Raw genomic sequence first — 15,105 nt, 5'->3', positions numbered from 1 at the left:
ATATATAGTAATTCAACCTCAATTCTCTTAGTTAATGTTATTTAGTATAATCTCTTAGTTTAATAAAAACCCAATTTGTTATTTATCTTAGCATTGAGCGATAAATATACATTGTTTCATAGGTGTATAAATTGAACTTAACCTAAACCAGTCTATGTGGGAACGAATCTGATTTATATCTTATACTACTTGCGAACGCGTATACTTGCGTGAATATTAGCGCGTGTTTTCGCCCTAAAAAGTTTTTGGTGCTGCTGTCAGGGACTCGGTTTTAATTTTTAGTTTATGTGTTTGTCATCAGTGGTCGTTAAAGTTCACTGACTCGGATTCTTTTACTTTCACGGTTTATTTGTTTGTGTTTAGGTACTCATTACAATGGGAGATCCAGCAGCACAAACGAAAGCCTTTGTAACACCCCCAAATCCGGGATCCGGGATCAGGGATCCGGGTTGTCACGAGATCCATTTCCCTTAATAACACTTAATTTTAATAAAAACCAACTACTGCATACTGTGACCCCACAATATACACACACACACCACAAGTTATAGTCTCAGAGATGAGTACCAAAAATAAGATAAGTCATTTTATTCAACAATTATAAGCCATTACACCTCAAAAGGTTTCTGAATAAATTTACATATTCCTTGCCATTATTACAATTCATAATTATAAATAAGTCTGGCACAACAAAAGTTGAAAGACTGGCCTATTGGTAGCTCCTACCTCAGCTACAAAGGCATCAACGCCTATAGGAAACTGCGGAACGTTTCCTAACCGCTCACGAATTAGGAGCTTGGTCATGTTCATCTTGTCTATCTGTTGTTGTGTGATGAAAGAAGAAAGCAAGGGTGAGCAACAAGCCCACCGAAATAATATGTATAATAATTTACAATATATGAGCATTCTCATAGTACTCATTAAAGTCTTGGTCAAGAAGAAATGAACCAAGTTGATATCTTAATGCGACCAAGTCGCAAAATATTCAGTATATATATACCTATATACTTTTCACAATCCTTGAAATCCTCTGACATGTATAATATACACAGAGTTCCAGTTTATAATTGTATAAAAATATCATTGCAAAGTGATCTCTTATATCTAACCTTGTCTCAACGTTTTTCTGAAAACCTTTGTTATTCATAAGATAATCATTAACTAGATATAAGTTGAAAAGATAAAGTTACAAGATACTCCAATATACTTATATCTTTTCCGAATACTGCTTGAACTACCACCGTTCAAGTTATAATTAGTTTCAAAAGTTCATCACACTGATGAGACTACAAGATAAGACTTGAATAGATTCAATCTTTGAAATATCATTTGAAAGAACTGAAGTTACGAGATACTTCATTAAGTCCTGATATATATATATACACATATATATATACATTTCATACACTCCTTGAAAACCTCTGTTATGAAAATTATAAACAGAGTTGCAATATCCAATGAATTTGGAAAGGAGAAAACCTTGGCATAAACCTGATATCTTGCTGATCAGGCAAAAATACCAATAAGTAACCTTTTCTACTAGTAGATGGATGAATTCCCCACTGTTCATCACCCTGGCCGCAATAGGACCTTATGTTGGACTGCCACCCAGCCACTTACGCATTTGATGGACTCTCACTGAGCCCCTTACACTTTCATGGACGCCCACTGAGCCCATGTTGCTTATGCCGACTCAAATAGATGGACTTACTTCCCGAACGTTGGGTAAGTAATCAATTCATTTATCAAAACAGCAACCTCGTTGCGAATATAAAATACACCACAGAGCCGGATCCTTTAGATTTCTGAGTGAGTATTCAAGTCCCCTTCAAAAAGGAATATCTTAAATTTGAAAACGAGTTTTGGGATCCGCTCTAACCTTTAAAAATCATTTTGAAGACTCGAAAACATTTTTAAGAATGTTTGGAGTCATGCTGATTTAATGAAATAAATCAGTCCCGATATATTAGAAAATATCTGAATATTATTATTTAAATAATATTCCCATAAGGATAATCTTTATAAAAATAATTGAAGTAGAAGTTTTAAAACTCATACTTGAAATGTATAATAAATAACCAAAGATATACTTATACGAAAGTACGATCTTTATTTGAATAATCGAAAATAAGTTTGATTATCGAAACATTATTCTTTAATAAAATAAAGAATATTATTTAATAAAATAAGCAGAGTCATAATTCCTCGAATGGATATTCAAAATAATATTCATTAAATAAAATAAAGGGAGTCATGAGTCCTCGAATGAATATTCAAACTAATATTCATTAATTAAAATAAAGTTATTGAATAAACCTTATTCGATTAATAGTTTTGAAAACTATATCTATATATATATAAATATATATATATATATAATATACTCGGGAACATCGACTCCCGGTTTAGAAAATGTTCACCTTTGGGTCCCCTACACTAAGGGTATACGCAACTACTGTTTATCTCTAGCATAGGTATTATGCAACTTATAAGCATTTGAATCAACAATTAGATATCAATATTATGAAACAGGCATGCATATAAACCATATCAGCATGCTCCAAAATATCGCAAGATTTGCTAATAATAATCATGCATCTATCACAAGATAATGCATATACATATATACATCACCACAACAGTATAACAGGTAGAAAACTTTCCTGAGTGTTCCCGGAATAGACTTAAGCTTAGACTGAGTCCGGTAACCTATGAACAATTACATAATATGGAATTAGACCACGGTCACTTAAGAAACTAGTTTTTTAACCACTTAGACCCTAACATTCGCTTTTGCGCTTAGCGATTTACATAAGTCGCTCGAGTACCCTCAGTTCCACCATTTTTAATAAATTAACCGTTATGAATTTTAAGATGCTTCTTTCGCGATACTCTACCAACTGCCTAATCTACTTTACATAATTGTTTCATACTCCAATTAGTCATTTAAGGGCCTTAACCAAGGTTTCAAAGTACGGCGAGGGGTAATGGTTCGTTCGCGAAATGCCGTTACTTAAAACGATCGTTTCTCCTAAACCGTACATCGGATTCAAGTGAAACACATATCAAAATGAAGCTTACGACATAGTCTAACTAAACATGAAAAAGTTACAGATTCAATAGTTAGCTCTCTATTCCGAACACTAAGAACAAGCAGTTGTATGAAATTGGGCATTACGACGGCTATGTTTACGCGATTACCAAGTTTTAAACCACTCCAAACAACCACCATTCAACTCACAACCAACAATACAACCAACCCTCATCCAAACCTTACTACATCAGTCCCCAAACCTCAAGATTTTCCAATTTATACAACCCCACACATGAACTACTAGCTATACTTAAGTTTCATTAACTATAAACAAGATTTCAACATCCGAATCACTACAAATCCAATCCAAACTCTAAACACACAAGCATCATCCTTCTCATTTACTATAACCATCAAAACCATCTTAATACTCAAAGTAAAGTTAGGGTTTGGAGGTGTTATACCTTCCTTGGAGTGATTAGAGTAGCTAGAAAATCTTAGGGAGCTTCCTACAAGCTTGATCTTTCCAAAGAAATCAAGAACACAAAGTTAGGTTTTGAAGTTTCTAAAAGTCAGATTGAAAGAACTGTCAAAATGAGGGTCTTACCGTACTTATTTGGACGAGACTTGTGAACAAGAGTTGTAGGCCATCTCAATAACTTTCCAAAGAGCTATAGAACATACTATTTGAGTGAGTATTGAAGGAGATATGGTAGTTTGAAGTTGCTGCTCTGGTTTTGGCCGAGAGCTTCTTGTGGAAAAACAAAGTCAACTTCTCAATTTTTATGTTATGATTTCTTTTGGATTGGTTGCTTCTCTTGTTTGCTAATTAAATTTACCATGGTAAAAATTACATGGCTCACAATCAACCAACTAACCTTTCTATTTGTCATGCTTATGTCACCATTCTTATGTCATCTTCTTACACTTGTTTTCTTCTTACACTTGTTTTCTTCTTATTGGTATGATGACATCATCACCCACTAACCTCTTTGATTAACCCCTGATTACTTGGCTAATGACCGCTTATCTGTTATACAGTTCGCTTAACTTTCGTTCTCGTTTATCGTTTGAGGGATCATACCCGGGATCTCATTACTTAGGTTCCCTTAAACCTTTCTCAGTATTTTATATTCCTTTAATGATCCTCTCTTATAATCCTTGAATTAAAATCCATTTAATCATGTTACCTTATACTCAATTCTTTCTGTATCTGGTGGGTTTTCGGGAAAAATCAAAGTGTTCAAATTTGGATTCTGACGATCTTTACATACACTTATATACCATATAGAGTACTAATAAGATCTCAGAATATCAATAAAAGAACCCCTACATAGTGTGGCATGAAAAGTTTTCTTATTCAGCATAATCAGCAAAATCACTATTCATAAGGGTTACAAAAAGTTCAAATTTTTTTTTTTTTGGGTTATTACAGCCTTGATGGATTTTTCTCAACCTAAGATCAATAACATTCAATCTAGAATTGTCAGGCCAGCTATCACAGTTAATACCTTTGAGATCAAGCCTGGCATAATTCAATGGGTGCAGAATTCAATCCAGTTTGGGGGTTCTCCAACTGAAGATCCCAATATACACATTAGGGATTTCATTGAGATCCGCGACACCTTCAACTTCAACGGTATTTCTGAAGATGCTGTGAAGCTGAGACTGTTCCCATTCTCTCTGAGGAACAAGGTTAAGAGCTGGTTACACTCTCTACCAGCTGGTTCGATTACTACTTGGGAAGATCTTGCTCAGAAGTTTCTTACTAAATTCTTCCCTATGGTGAAGACAGCTGGACTCAGGAATGCTATTACTCAATTTACGTAGCAAACAGGAGAATCGCTGTGTAAAGCTTGGGAGCGCTACAAGGAGATGCTTAGGAAGTGTCCTCATCATGGAATGCCTGATTGGATGATTATCAATTGTTTTTACAATGGGTTGGGAGCACAGTCCAAACCCATGCTCGATGCAGCATCAGGCGGAGCATTATGGGCAAAGAGCTATGAGGAAGCTTTTGATCTAATTGAACTGATGGCTGCTAATAAATATCAGTATCCAACCCAGATATGTCCACAGGGCAAGGTAGCAGGAGTTCTTGAAGTGGATACAGTTATGGCTATCACTGCTCAACTAAAGGCGTTGTCTATGAAGATCGATTCTCTGGCTAACTATGGTGTTAAGCAGATAATTAGTGTTTGTGAGCTGTGTGCAGGTCCGCATGTGACGGAGCAATGCGCTATATCTAGTGACTCAGCTCAGTTTGTGAGCAACTTTCAGAGATCGCAGTAACCAGTTCCAGACACTTATCATCCTGACAACTGGAATCATCCTAACTTCAGCTGGAGCAACAATCGGAATGCGATGCAACAGCCGTTCCAGCAGTTTGGAAATAAGCTATTCAACCCTCCTGGTTTTCAGCAACAAATTACACCAAAACAACAAACTCTTGGTGCATGTCTATCTTCGAATGAAAAATCTGAATTGGAGGAGTTGCGGCTTATGTGCAAAAACCGGGCTCTTATATGCCAAAGCCAGACTGTTTCTATCAAGACTCTGGAGAACCAAATAGGGTAAATTGCTAATGCCTTATTGAATCGACCACCAAGAACGCTTCCTAGTGATACAAGAACAAATACAGGCAAGAGGGAAGTTGAAGAATAGGTGAAAGCCATCACCTTAAGGTCTGGAAAGGTCGCAAGCCTCCAAATTCAGCAAGACAAAGAGCCTGAAAAATCTCAAGTTTCAGAAAATGCAGTTGTGGCTGAAGAAGAAGTGCAGAAGGAAGCAGAGGTGAAACCAAGGAAGACTACTGTGGAACATACTCCTCCTGAGGATAATACAGGGGAGCAACAGATCTATCCTCCACCTCCTTTTCCTAAGAGGCTGCAGAAGAAAAAGCTGGATAAGCAGTTTGAGAAGTTTTTGGAGGTGTTCAAGAAACTTCATATCAACATACCTTTCGTTGAAGCTCTTGAACAGATGCCTAGCTATGCGAGGTTTATGAAAGGTATTCTCTCTCGAAAAGTGAAGTTCGATGACTTAGAGACTGTTGCTCTAACGGAGGAATGCAGTGCTGTGCTACAACAAAAGTTACCTCCGAAGCTTAAAGATCCTGGAAGCTTCACTATTTCTTGCACCATCAGAAACTTGTCATTCGACAAGTGTTTATGTGATTTAGGAGCTAGCATCAATCTGATGCCCTTATCTATCTTCAAGAAGCATGGTCTGCCTGATCCGAAACCAACATACATGTCATTGCAACTAGCTGACCGTTTCATCGCTTATCTACGAGGTATAGTGGAGGATGTCTTGGTCAAGGTGGATAAACTCATCTTCCCTGTTGACTTTGTAATTCTTGATTTCGAGGAAGATAAGAAGATTCCCATTATCTTGGGAAGACCATTCTTGGCTACGGGCCGAACTATGATTGATGTGCAAAAAGGAGAGCTTATGATGAAGGTTCATGATTAAAAGGTCACTTTTAATATGTTCAAGGCAATAAAATTACCCACAGCTAAAGAGGAGTGCTTTAAAGTAGAGTGGGTAGACTATGTCGTGAATTCAAAACTTGAGCAATTGCCAAAGTCAGAGACCTTTGAGAGATCCTTAATGAGGAAATCAGTTATTGATGAAAAGGAAGGAGCAGAGCAACTGTAGGATTTGAATGCACCTCCGTGGATGAGGAAGTTGGATATGCCATTCGATTCTCTTGGGTTAGCAGAGCTGAAAATTTCTCAGGAGCATTTTGAACCATTTATTCAAGAAGCTCCCACACTTGAACTCAACCGAATGCCAGATCACTTGAGTTATTCATTCTTAAGTGCACCCCATGATAAGGGGTTGGGATATATTTTTGATGATGTAGAGAGTGGCTGGACGGATATTCCAGTGCCTACAGAGGGTTTTTCTCATATGCAACAGGTAGTTGATAGGACTGGTGTTGGTGATGCAAAGTATAGAAGATTGACTAGGCGTATAGAGGCCATGTATGTCATCCACCGATATTTTGCTGAAGATTTGACACACGCTTTCGGTATAAATGTTCGAGACACTAGTGGCGAGGTTGATTGGCCACCTGATCCTCCACCCGACGAGGGTGACTCTCCCGCTAATTAGGTATGCCTGAAATCCTTATTATTGCCTTCAATGAGGACATTGAAAATTTTAAGTTTGGGGGTGATAATGTAAGGATTAGTAGTGTGTGTCCATATAGATTCATATAGATTCATATTGCATGTTTAGTTATAGTTCATTCATATTTTTGCATGATTGTTCATTTAGGACATATTTATTTGTTTTTATGTGATTTCATATAGTTGCATTTGCATGCATATTTAGCATAATCCCTTAAGATGAACTATGATATTTGATAAGTTGATGTTGATTTGCGTGTGGTGATGATGAATAGAGGGATGTTTTGAGTCCTAATAAATTGATTTACATTCCAGAAACAAATATTTTCACAAAGTCTTATAGGGTTGCTTTTGATCTAGATCATGATCATACTTGTTTGTTGTTGAGATGTAATCATTTGGTTATATTTAGAATTTGTGATATTCTCGTAATGACGTAAAAACACTGATTTTTTATCTGGAGAAAAACTTGGATTTCATGGCTAGTTGTTGTAAGGCTAGGCGTAGTAGCCGGCTCATATTTTATGAGTAGTCTAGGGTTGAATGAGATGGAGCGAAATGCACTCATTCAGAAATTATTGAAAAAAAAAAGAAAAAAAAGAAAAAAAATATGTGTTTATGCATAACTGATCAAGAGTGAGCTCTTTAATACTCGATTTATTAAGTTCAAGGGGACTTTATGCCTAGTGACCTAAGGCTTTTATAGTCTGGGATCCGTTAACCTAACGCTCGCTACATGGGTATTATTGCATAAGTCTTTTGGGACCTCATTCATTGCACGGTCAAATAAGCATCTTTGTTATGTGTTTAATAATAGTGTGAATCCTTATATAACTCTAGTAGAAAGGAGGTGTTGTGAGTCATAATGCATTTATTGTCTATTCAGTTTATAAACTTTTGATTATTTCGATGATAGATAAGTTATGGTTATTGATCTCGTATCGAGAGATATCTGTTAAGCATTCTACACACGCACGTTTCTGGTTTGTGAGTTGGTTTGTGGGATTTATTCGAACTCTGTTTTAAGTCATTACATTCTTAGAGGTATTGGTTTATTCATTTGGTTATGGTTATTCTTAGGGGATCGATTGCATTATCATTTAGTTGCATTCACGTAGTTGCATTCATGCATTAGGCTTGTTTTGTAGTTTTGAGTCTGTTTATGCTTGAGGACAAGCATCGATTCAAGTTTGGGGGTGTGATAAGTGGATTTTATATCCACTTGGAACGCTTTATTACAAGCTTAAATTAGTGTTTTGGACTCAAGTTGTTGGTATTTTGATGTGTTTTTGTGTTATTGCATTTCAGGTATTAGTTAAATGAAGAAATGAGCTTTTCAAGGAAATATGATGAATATTGATCAGATTTGGAAGCCAGGGCCATTGTCAAGTTGTAGAGAATCTTGTTAGCTTCGCGTGGACAGTTGAATCACCTAATTCTGACGAGTAAAACTCAAGTTATGGCCAAAATAAGATTCATCAGAATTTTCCAGCAGCCGCCCACGCGGCCGCGTCAGAAGTGCACGCGACCGCATACTGATACGCGGCTGATTTTGCTGAAAAAGCCTTTTTTTAGTGGAATTTGATAATTTTAAGGGTACAGGTCCACTAGGGGCTTATATATACTTATAAAAAGGGTTTTCATCATCCGGGAAGATTGGGAGATCAAGGAGAAGACCTAGAAGCACAAAACAACTCTGAAAAGGAAGATCTTGTTTTCTACTTGTGATTCTTTGAAAATAGTTGTAACTTTGGATGCTTGTTTTCATTCTTATTGAACCTAGACCTTTTTTTATTCGTACTTTGATTATTCTTCAGTTTATTAAGACCTTGTTTTATACCATGCTTTCATTGAAACCCATGATGACGATGAGTTCAATTATGGGCTAATCGTTATCATGGGATTCTAGCGGACTTACTTATGGATTTCAATAATTAACTTATTTTGATATCTTGGTGTGGGGTGATTGATTGATATCCTAGTATTGGTTGTGCTTATTCGTCTTATGTGCGTAGCTAACATATAAGATAGCGTGTTAATCTCTATTGAAGTGACAGTGAATATAGAGGTTTAGAATTTGTCATGCTAGCATAGGTTAATGTATTTGCTATGCATGATTCGTAGGTAATTTTAACCATCTTACGTGCCCTATGTAATCACGATAGATAACTTGCGCATTAAACCGTTATATTTTCAATTCTTATATATATATAAGGACTAAGCATAATTGGTGTATATTCAACTTCTATCTCTTTTGTGGATGCTTGGTAGTAGGGTATTCGTACAACAAAAGTTGGCGTTTACTAGTTTCATGTTATCTGATTAGTGTCATCACCATTACATGCTAAGGTTAAGAATAATAAGGCTATTGAATGTAGTATTTAATGAAGTTAGAATCCCAAGTTTGTCATATATAGTAATTCAACCTCAATTCTCTTAGTTAATGTTATTTAGTATAATCTCTTAGTTTAATAAAACCCAATTTGTTATTTTTCTTAGCATTGAGTGATAACCAGTCTCTGTGGGAATGAATCTGATTTATATCTTATACTACTTGCGAATGCGTATACTTCTGTGAATATTAGCGCGTGTTTTTGCCCTAACATGTTTAATTCAAGCTTAGTAGCAGTGGTCATGGGAGTTTTTGCAGATGTGTAATCCATTAGATCAAACTTCTTTAAAAGATCACGAATATATTTAGTTTGACTAATGAATATTCCATCATTAACTTGCTTAATTTGTAAACCAAGAATGTAAGTTAGTTCTCCCATCATGCTCATTTCATACTTACTTTGCATCAATTTGGAAAACTTTTTGCAAAGTTTTTCATCTATAGAGCCAAATATAATATCATCTACATAAATTTGAACAAGTATACTAGAGCCATTAACATTTCTAAAGAATAAAGTTTTATCAACAATACCTTTTGTGAAGTGATTTTCCAAAAAAAAACTTTGATAGAGTGTCATACCAGGCTCTAGGTGCTTGGTTCAATCCATAAAGTGCATTCAAAAGATAGTAGACATATTCTGGAAAATTTGGATCTTCAAAACCAGGAGGCTGACTAACATAGACTTCCTCGTCCAAATCTCCATTCAGAAAGGCACTTTTGACATCCATTTGATAGACCTTGAAATTGGCATGAGCTGCATAGGCTAAGAAGATTCTGATGGCTTCAAGTCTTACAACAGGAGCAAAAGTTTCATCAAAATCTATTCTTTCTTGTTGACAGTAGCCCTTAGCAACCAATCTAGCTTTGTTCCTGACCACTATGCCATTTTCATCCATCTTGTTTCTAAATACCCACTTGGTATCAATTGGATTCTTTCCTTTAGGTTTGGGTACCAGCTTCCATACCTTGTTCCTTTCAAATTGGTTTAGCTCCTCCTGCATAGCTAAAATCCAATCAGGATCCAACAAAGCTGCTTCCACCTTCTTTGGTTCTTCCTTAGATAGGAAGCTGTTATATAGACATTCTTCTTGAGTTGCTCTCCTTATTTGAACTCTAGAAGATGCATCACCAATGATGAGCTCAAAAGGGTGATCTTTATTCCATTTCCATTGTTGAGGTAGATTAGCTCTAGATGAAGAGGCCTCATTGTTGTCTTGATGTGTGACTGAGTTTTGATTATGAGAAACTCCCCCTGAGTTTGTGAATCTTTGATTTGAGAAAGGGGAACTTTCTGTAGGTGATCTATTCTGACTTTCAGCTTCTCTTAATATTCCGACGGATGATGTACTTTGTGTCCTGATGGATGAAGCTGATTATCTCCCGACGGATAAGGTAGATTGTCTCCCGATGGATAAGGCAGATTGTCTCCCGACAGATGAAGCATTTTGTAACTCGACAGATATTGAATTATGTGCTTCATTAGTTGTATATTTTTATGCATTATCCTTATTCACTATTTCTTGATCACGTTCATCATCACTGTCATCACTAACCATCTCCACATTATCAAACTTGAGGCTTTCATGGAAATCTCCATCTTGCAGTCCTTCAATCTTTTTGTCATCAAACACAACATGTACTGATTCCATAATAATGTTAGTTCTTATATTTTAGACTCTATATGCCTTTCCCACAGCATATCCAACAAAAATTCCTTCATCTGCTATAGCATCAAACTTCCTATGTTGATCAGTTTGATTTCTTAAGATATAACAGCCAAAGACATGAAGAAAATTTAGAGTTGGCTTCCTATTCTTGAACAATTGGTAGGGTGTCATGCATTTTGCTTGATTAACCAAAGAGATATTCTGAGTGTAGCAGGTAGTATTCACAGCTTCAACCCAAAAATATGTTGGTAACTTTGATTTTTCAAGCATTTTCCTTGCAGCTTCAATAAGAGATCTGCTTTTCCTTTCCACTTCTCCATTTTGTTGAGGAGTTCTTGCTGCAAAAACTCATGCATAATCCTATTCTCTTCACAAAATGATCTCATCATAGAATTCTTGAACTCAGTTCCATTGTCACTCCTGATTCTTCTTACTTTAAAGTCAGGATGATTGTTGACTTGCCTTATGTAATTGATGATGATTTCACTAGCTTCATCTTTAGACTTTAGGAAATATGTCCAGGAGAACTTTGAGATATAATCCACAATTACTAGGCAAAATCTTTTCCTTGAGATGGACAACACATTGACTGGTCCAAACAAATCCATGTGTAGCAATTGCAAAGGTTCTTCAATTGTTGAATCAAGCTTCTTCTTGAATGATGCTTTGATCTACTTTCCTTTTTGGCAGGCATCACACAATCCATCCTCAGTAAACTCCACTTGAGGAATACCTCTAACCAGTTCTTTCTTGACAAGCTCATTCATGGTCTTGAAGTTTAGATGGGACAGCTTCTTGTGCCATAGCCAACTTTCATCTTGACTTGCTTTACTGAGAAGACAAGTGACAGATTCTGTATTTGATGAGTTGAAGTCAGCTAGATACACATTCCTTTTTCTCACTCCAGTGAGAACCACTTTGTTGCTCTTTTTGTTTATCACAACACAGGCTTCTGAATTGAAGGTTACTGAGTTTCCCTTATCACAAAGTTGGCTGATATTCAACAAATTATGCTTGAGACCATCCACTAGGGCAACCTCTTCAATGATGACATTGTCTTTTGAAATCAAGCCATATCCCACAGTATAACCCTTGTTGTCATCTCCAAAAGTAATACTTGGGCCAGCTCTTTCCTTGAACTCAGTGAGCAGGGTAGAATCTCCAGTCATGTGCCTTGAGCAACCACTATCCAGATACCAAATATTCTTTATGTTTCCCTGCACACATCAAAATCAAATCAAGTTGATTTTGGTACCCAAGTTTCCTTGGGTCCTGCCTTGTTAGCTTTCTTCTTTGGTTTCTTAGGTTTGATCTCATTTTACTTGGGAATTTCTGATTCATCCTTAGTCATCTGAGTTGGACCTTTGAAACCAGTCATTAAAACAGAATTATCATGCACATTTTGATTAACAGGAAACGGCATGCTATTTACAAACATGTTATTTCAGAAAGGCATGCTAAATGGTATTTGAGGCATACTAAATGCAGCATAATAAGGATTAGGTGCAAATGGCATATTAGCAAATTGTGCATTCATATTCTGAGCAGACATAGCATTCATAGGCATGGTAGGCATGTCAGTCATGTTGGGAAAAGAAGAGGGTGCAGACATAGGAGTAGGCATGACAAGTTTACAATTAACAGACAAATGATTAACACTACCACACTTAATACAGATTTTTCTTGGAGCATATTTATCAGGTGTGTAGTTGTTATGTTTGTTAATTCATACTTTCCCATTTCTATTGTTTTTTCTTTTTGGCTTCTGTTTTAATCCCAATATTTTCTAATCTGTCATTCAATTGCTTGATGGACAGATGACCAACATTAACTTTCTTTTCCTTCCTCACTTGACTTGATTCTCCTGGAATAAAGTTCTTAGAAACTGATCCATATTTCTCATTTAACTTAGCTAGCTTAGTTTTGCTAACTGGTTTACTCACAGCCGACGGATGTGGCTCCTTATCACTCGACAGATAATCTTTTTGATTATCCGATGGATGATTTTCATCATCCGTCGAGTCCACATCTGTAAGCAATCCTTCAACCAAATTGGACTCAAGTTTCTCTTTACTCCTCTTCCAGGCTGCATCATAAAAGGACTCAATACCTTGAACTTTAGTGATTTGAGTATGGATATCTCTGGATGATTTCCATGCCTTAATCACTTCATGTTCTCATTCAAGCTGCTTCTTTAAAATCTCTTCTTTCTTCAAGGACTCAGTTAATTTATCCTTAGCAATCTTACACTCAATTCTCAATTTCTCAAATTCAATGAACTGAGACTCTAGCACATTATTCCTCTCACTTAAAAACAAGTTGTTTTCTTTAATTTTAGCATTTTCCTTAGTGAGGAACTTAAGTGTATCACGTAGGTGATATAATTATATGGACATGTCATTTATTGAATCATTACACTCAGCTTTAGATAAATGTGCTAGGTTAGTGGTGATTACCTGATTGCTTAAAGAACTTGTTTCTGTTTCATCAGATTTGGCCATTAGGGCTAGATTGACATAGCTTATTTTTTCATCTTCATCCAATCCATCTGCAGCCCAATCATTCTCCTGTGTGATGAAATCCATTTCCTTTTGTTTGAGCAACTCAAAGTATTTCTGTTTATAATCAACAGGCTCAAACTTCTTTCTGCTAGAATCAGACTTTCTACACACACTAGCAAAATGCCCTGCCAAGCCATATTTGAAACATTTGAATTTGGATTTATCCACCATGTTTCTATTTGGCTTGACTGCTCCAAAATTCTTTTTGAATTTGAGCTTGATGGATCTTCTGGATAGGAATGCTAGATGTTTATCAATATCATCCATGTCATCTTGGCTCAAGTGATCTTCATTTTCAGCTACCAGCCCTTTACCCTTGCTTTCACAGACCTTTGATGTAGACTCAACAGCTTCTACCTTCATCTCTTTCTCCTTCTCTAACTCAGCAACCAGTGCTATGGACCCTCCTTTCTTCCTTCCTTTCTCCATCCTCTCATCTTTCTCTATTTCAAGCTCATAAGTTTTTAGGATGCCATACAGTCTCTCCAAGGTGAACTTCTTATAATCCTGAGAATTTCTCAAGGAGACTGTCATTGGCTTCCACTCTTTTAGAAGATATCTAAGGAACTTGAGGTTAGAGTCTTTTGTTTGATAGACTCTTTCATGCAACTTCAGAGCATTTAGTAGATTTTGAAATCTACTAAAAATATCAGTGAGAGACTCACTTTCTTCATAATGGAAATGCTCATATTGCTGAATTAATAGCTGCATCTTATTCTCCTTTACTTGCTCAGTACCATCATAAATAATCTGGATTGTGTCCCAAACCTCTGTGGCTGTTTTACAGTTAATGATGTTATCAAACATATCATCATCAACTCCATTGAACAATATTTTCATGGCCTTCTTATCTTTCCTGACTTGCTCAATATCAGGGTCTGACCATTCATGCCTAGGTTTGGGAACAAATGGTTCATTGCCAGTTGCAGCTCTCATTCGTACATGAGGATCTCTCTCTATGCAATGCACATAGTCCTCATCTTGAGAAAGAAGATGTAGGTGCATTTTCACCTTCCAATGGTGATAATTAACTTTGTCCAGAAATGGAATTTTGACTCTAACATCCTTCTTGTTTATCTTGCTGTTTGCTGTGATCTTTACACTCTTTATACTTCAAGAGCGTGCTCTGATACCAATTGTTATTCTCTAACAATACAACAAGAATTATAGAAATCAAAACACTAAGTAATAAAAATAAAAGCTTTTAAAACTTTCTGATGGATTTGAAAGTATCCACCGGATATATATATATATATATATATATATATATATATATATATATCAAATAAGAACCCTGTGAAGCTTGAATAGCTCA

At 36.2% G+C, this 15,105-nt stretch overlaps 1 non-coding gene across 1 annotated transcript; it reads right to left on the bottom strand.

Moving 5' to 3' along the window:
• Positions 1-4,831: 4,831 nt before the first annotated feature.
• Positions 4,832-4,938, bottom strand: LOC141688595 (small nucleolar RNA R71). Its single transcript, XR_012562029.1, has one exon. It is a non-coding gene; the product is annotated as a small nucleolar RNA R71 (small nucleolar RNA).
• Positions 4,939-15,105: the final 10,167 nt, after the last annotated feature.

This window comes from Apium graveolens, chromosome 9, assembly GCF_009905375.1.
Source record: "Apium graveolens cultivar Ventura chromosome 9, ASM990537v1, whole genome shotgun sequence".
Taxonomy (NCBI): Eukaryota; Viridiplantae; Streptophyta; class Magnoliopsida; order Apiales; family Apiaceae; genus Apium; species Apium graveolens.
The sequence above is the reverse complement of the archived record's forward strand: the minus strand, read 5'-3'. Positions and strand labels throughout refer to the sequence as shown.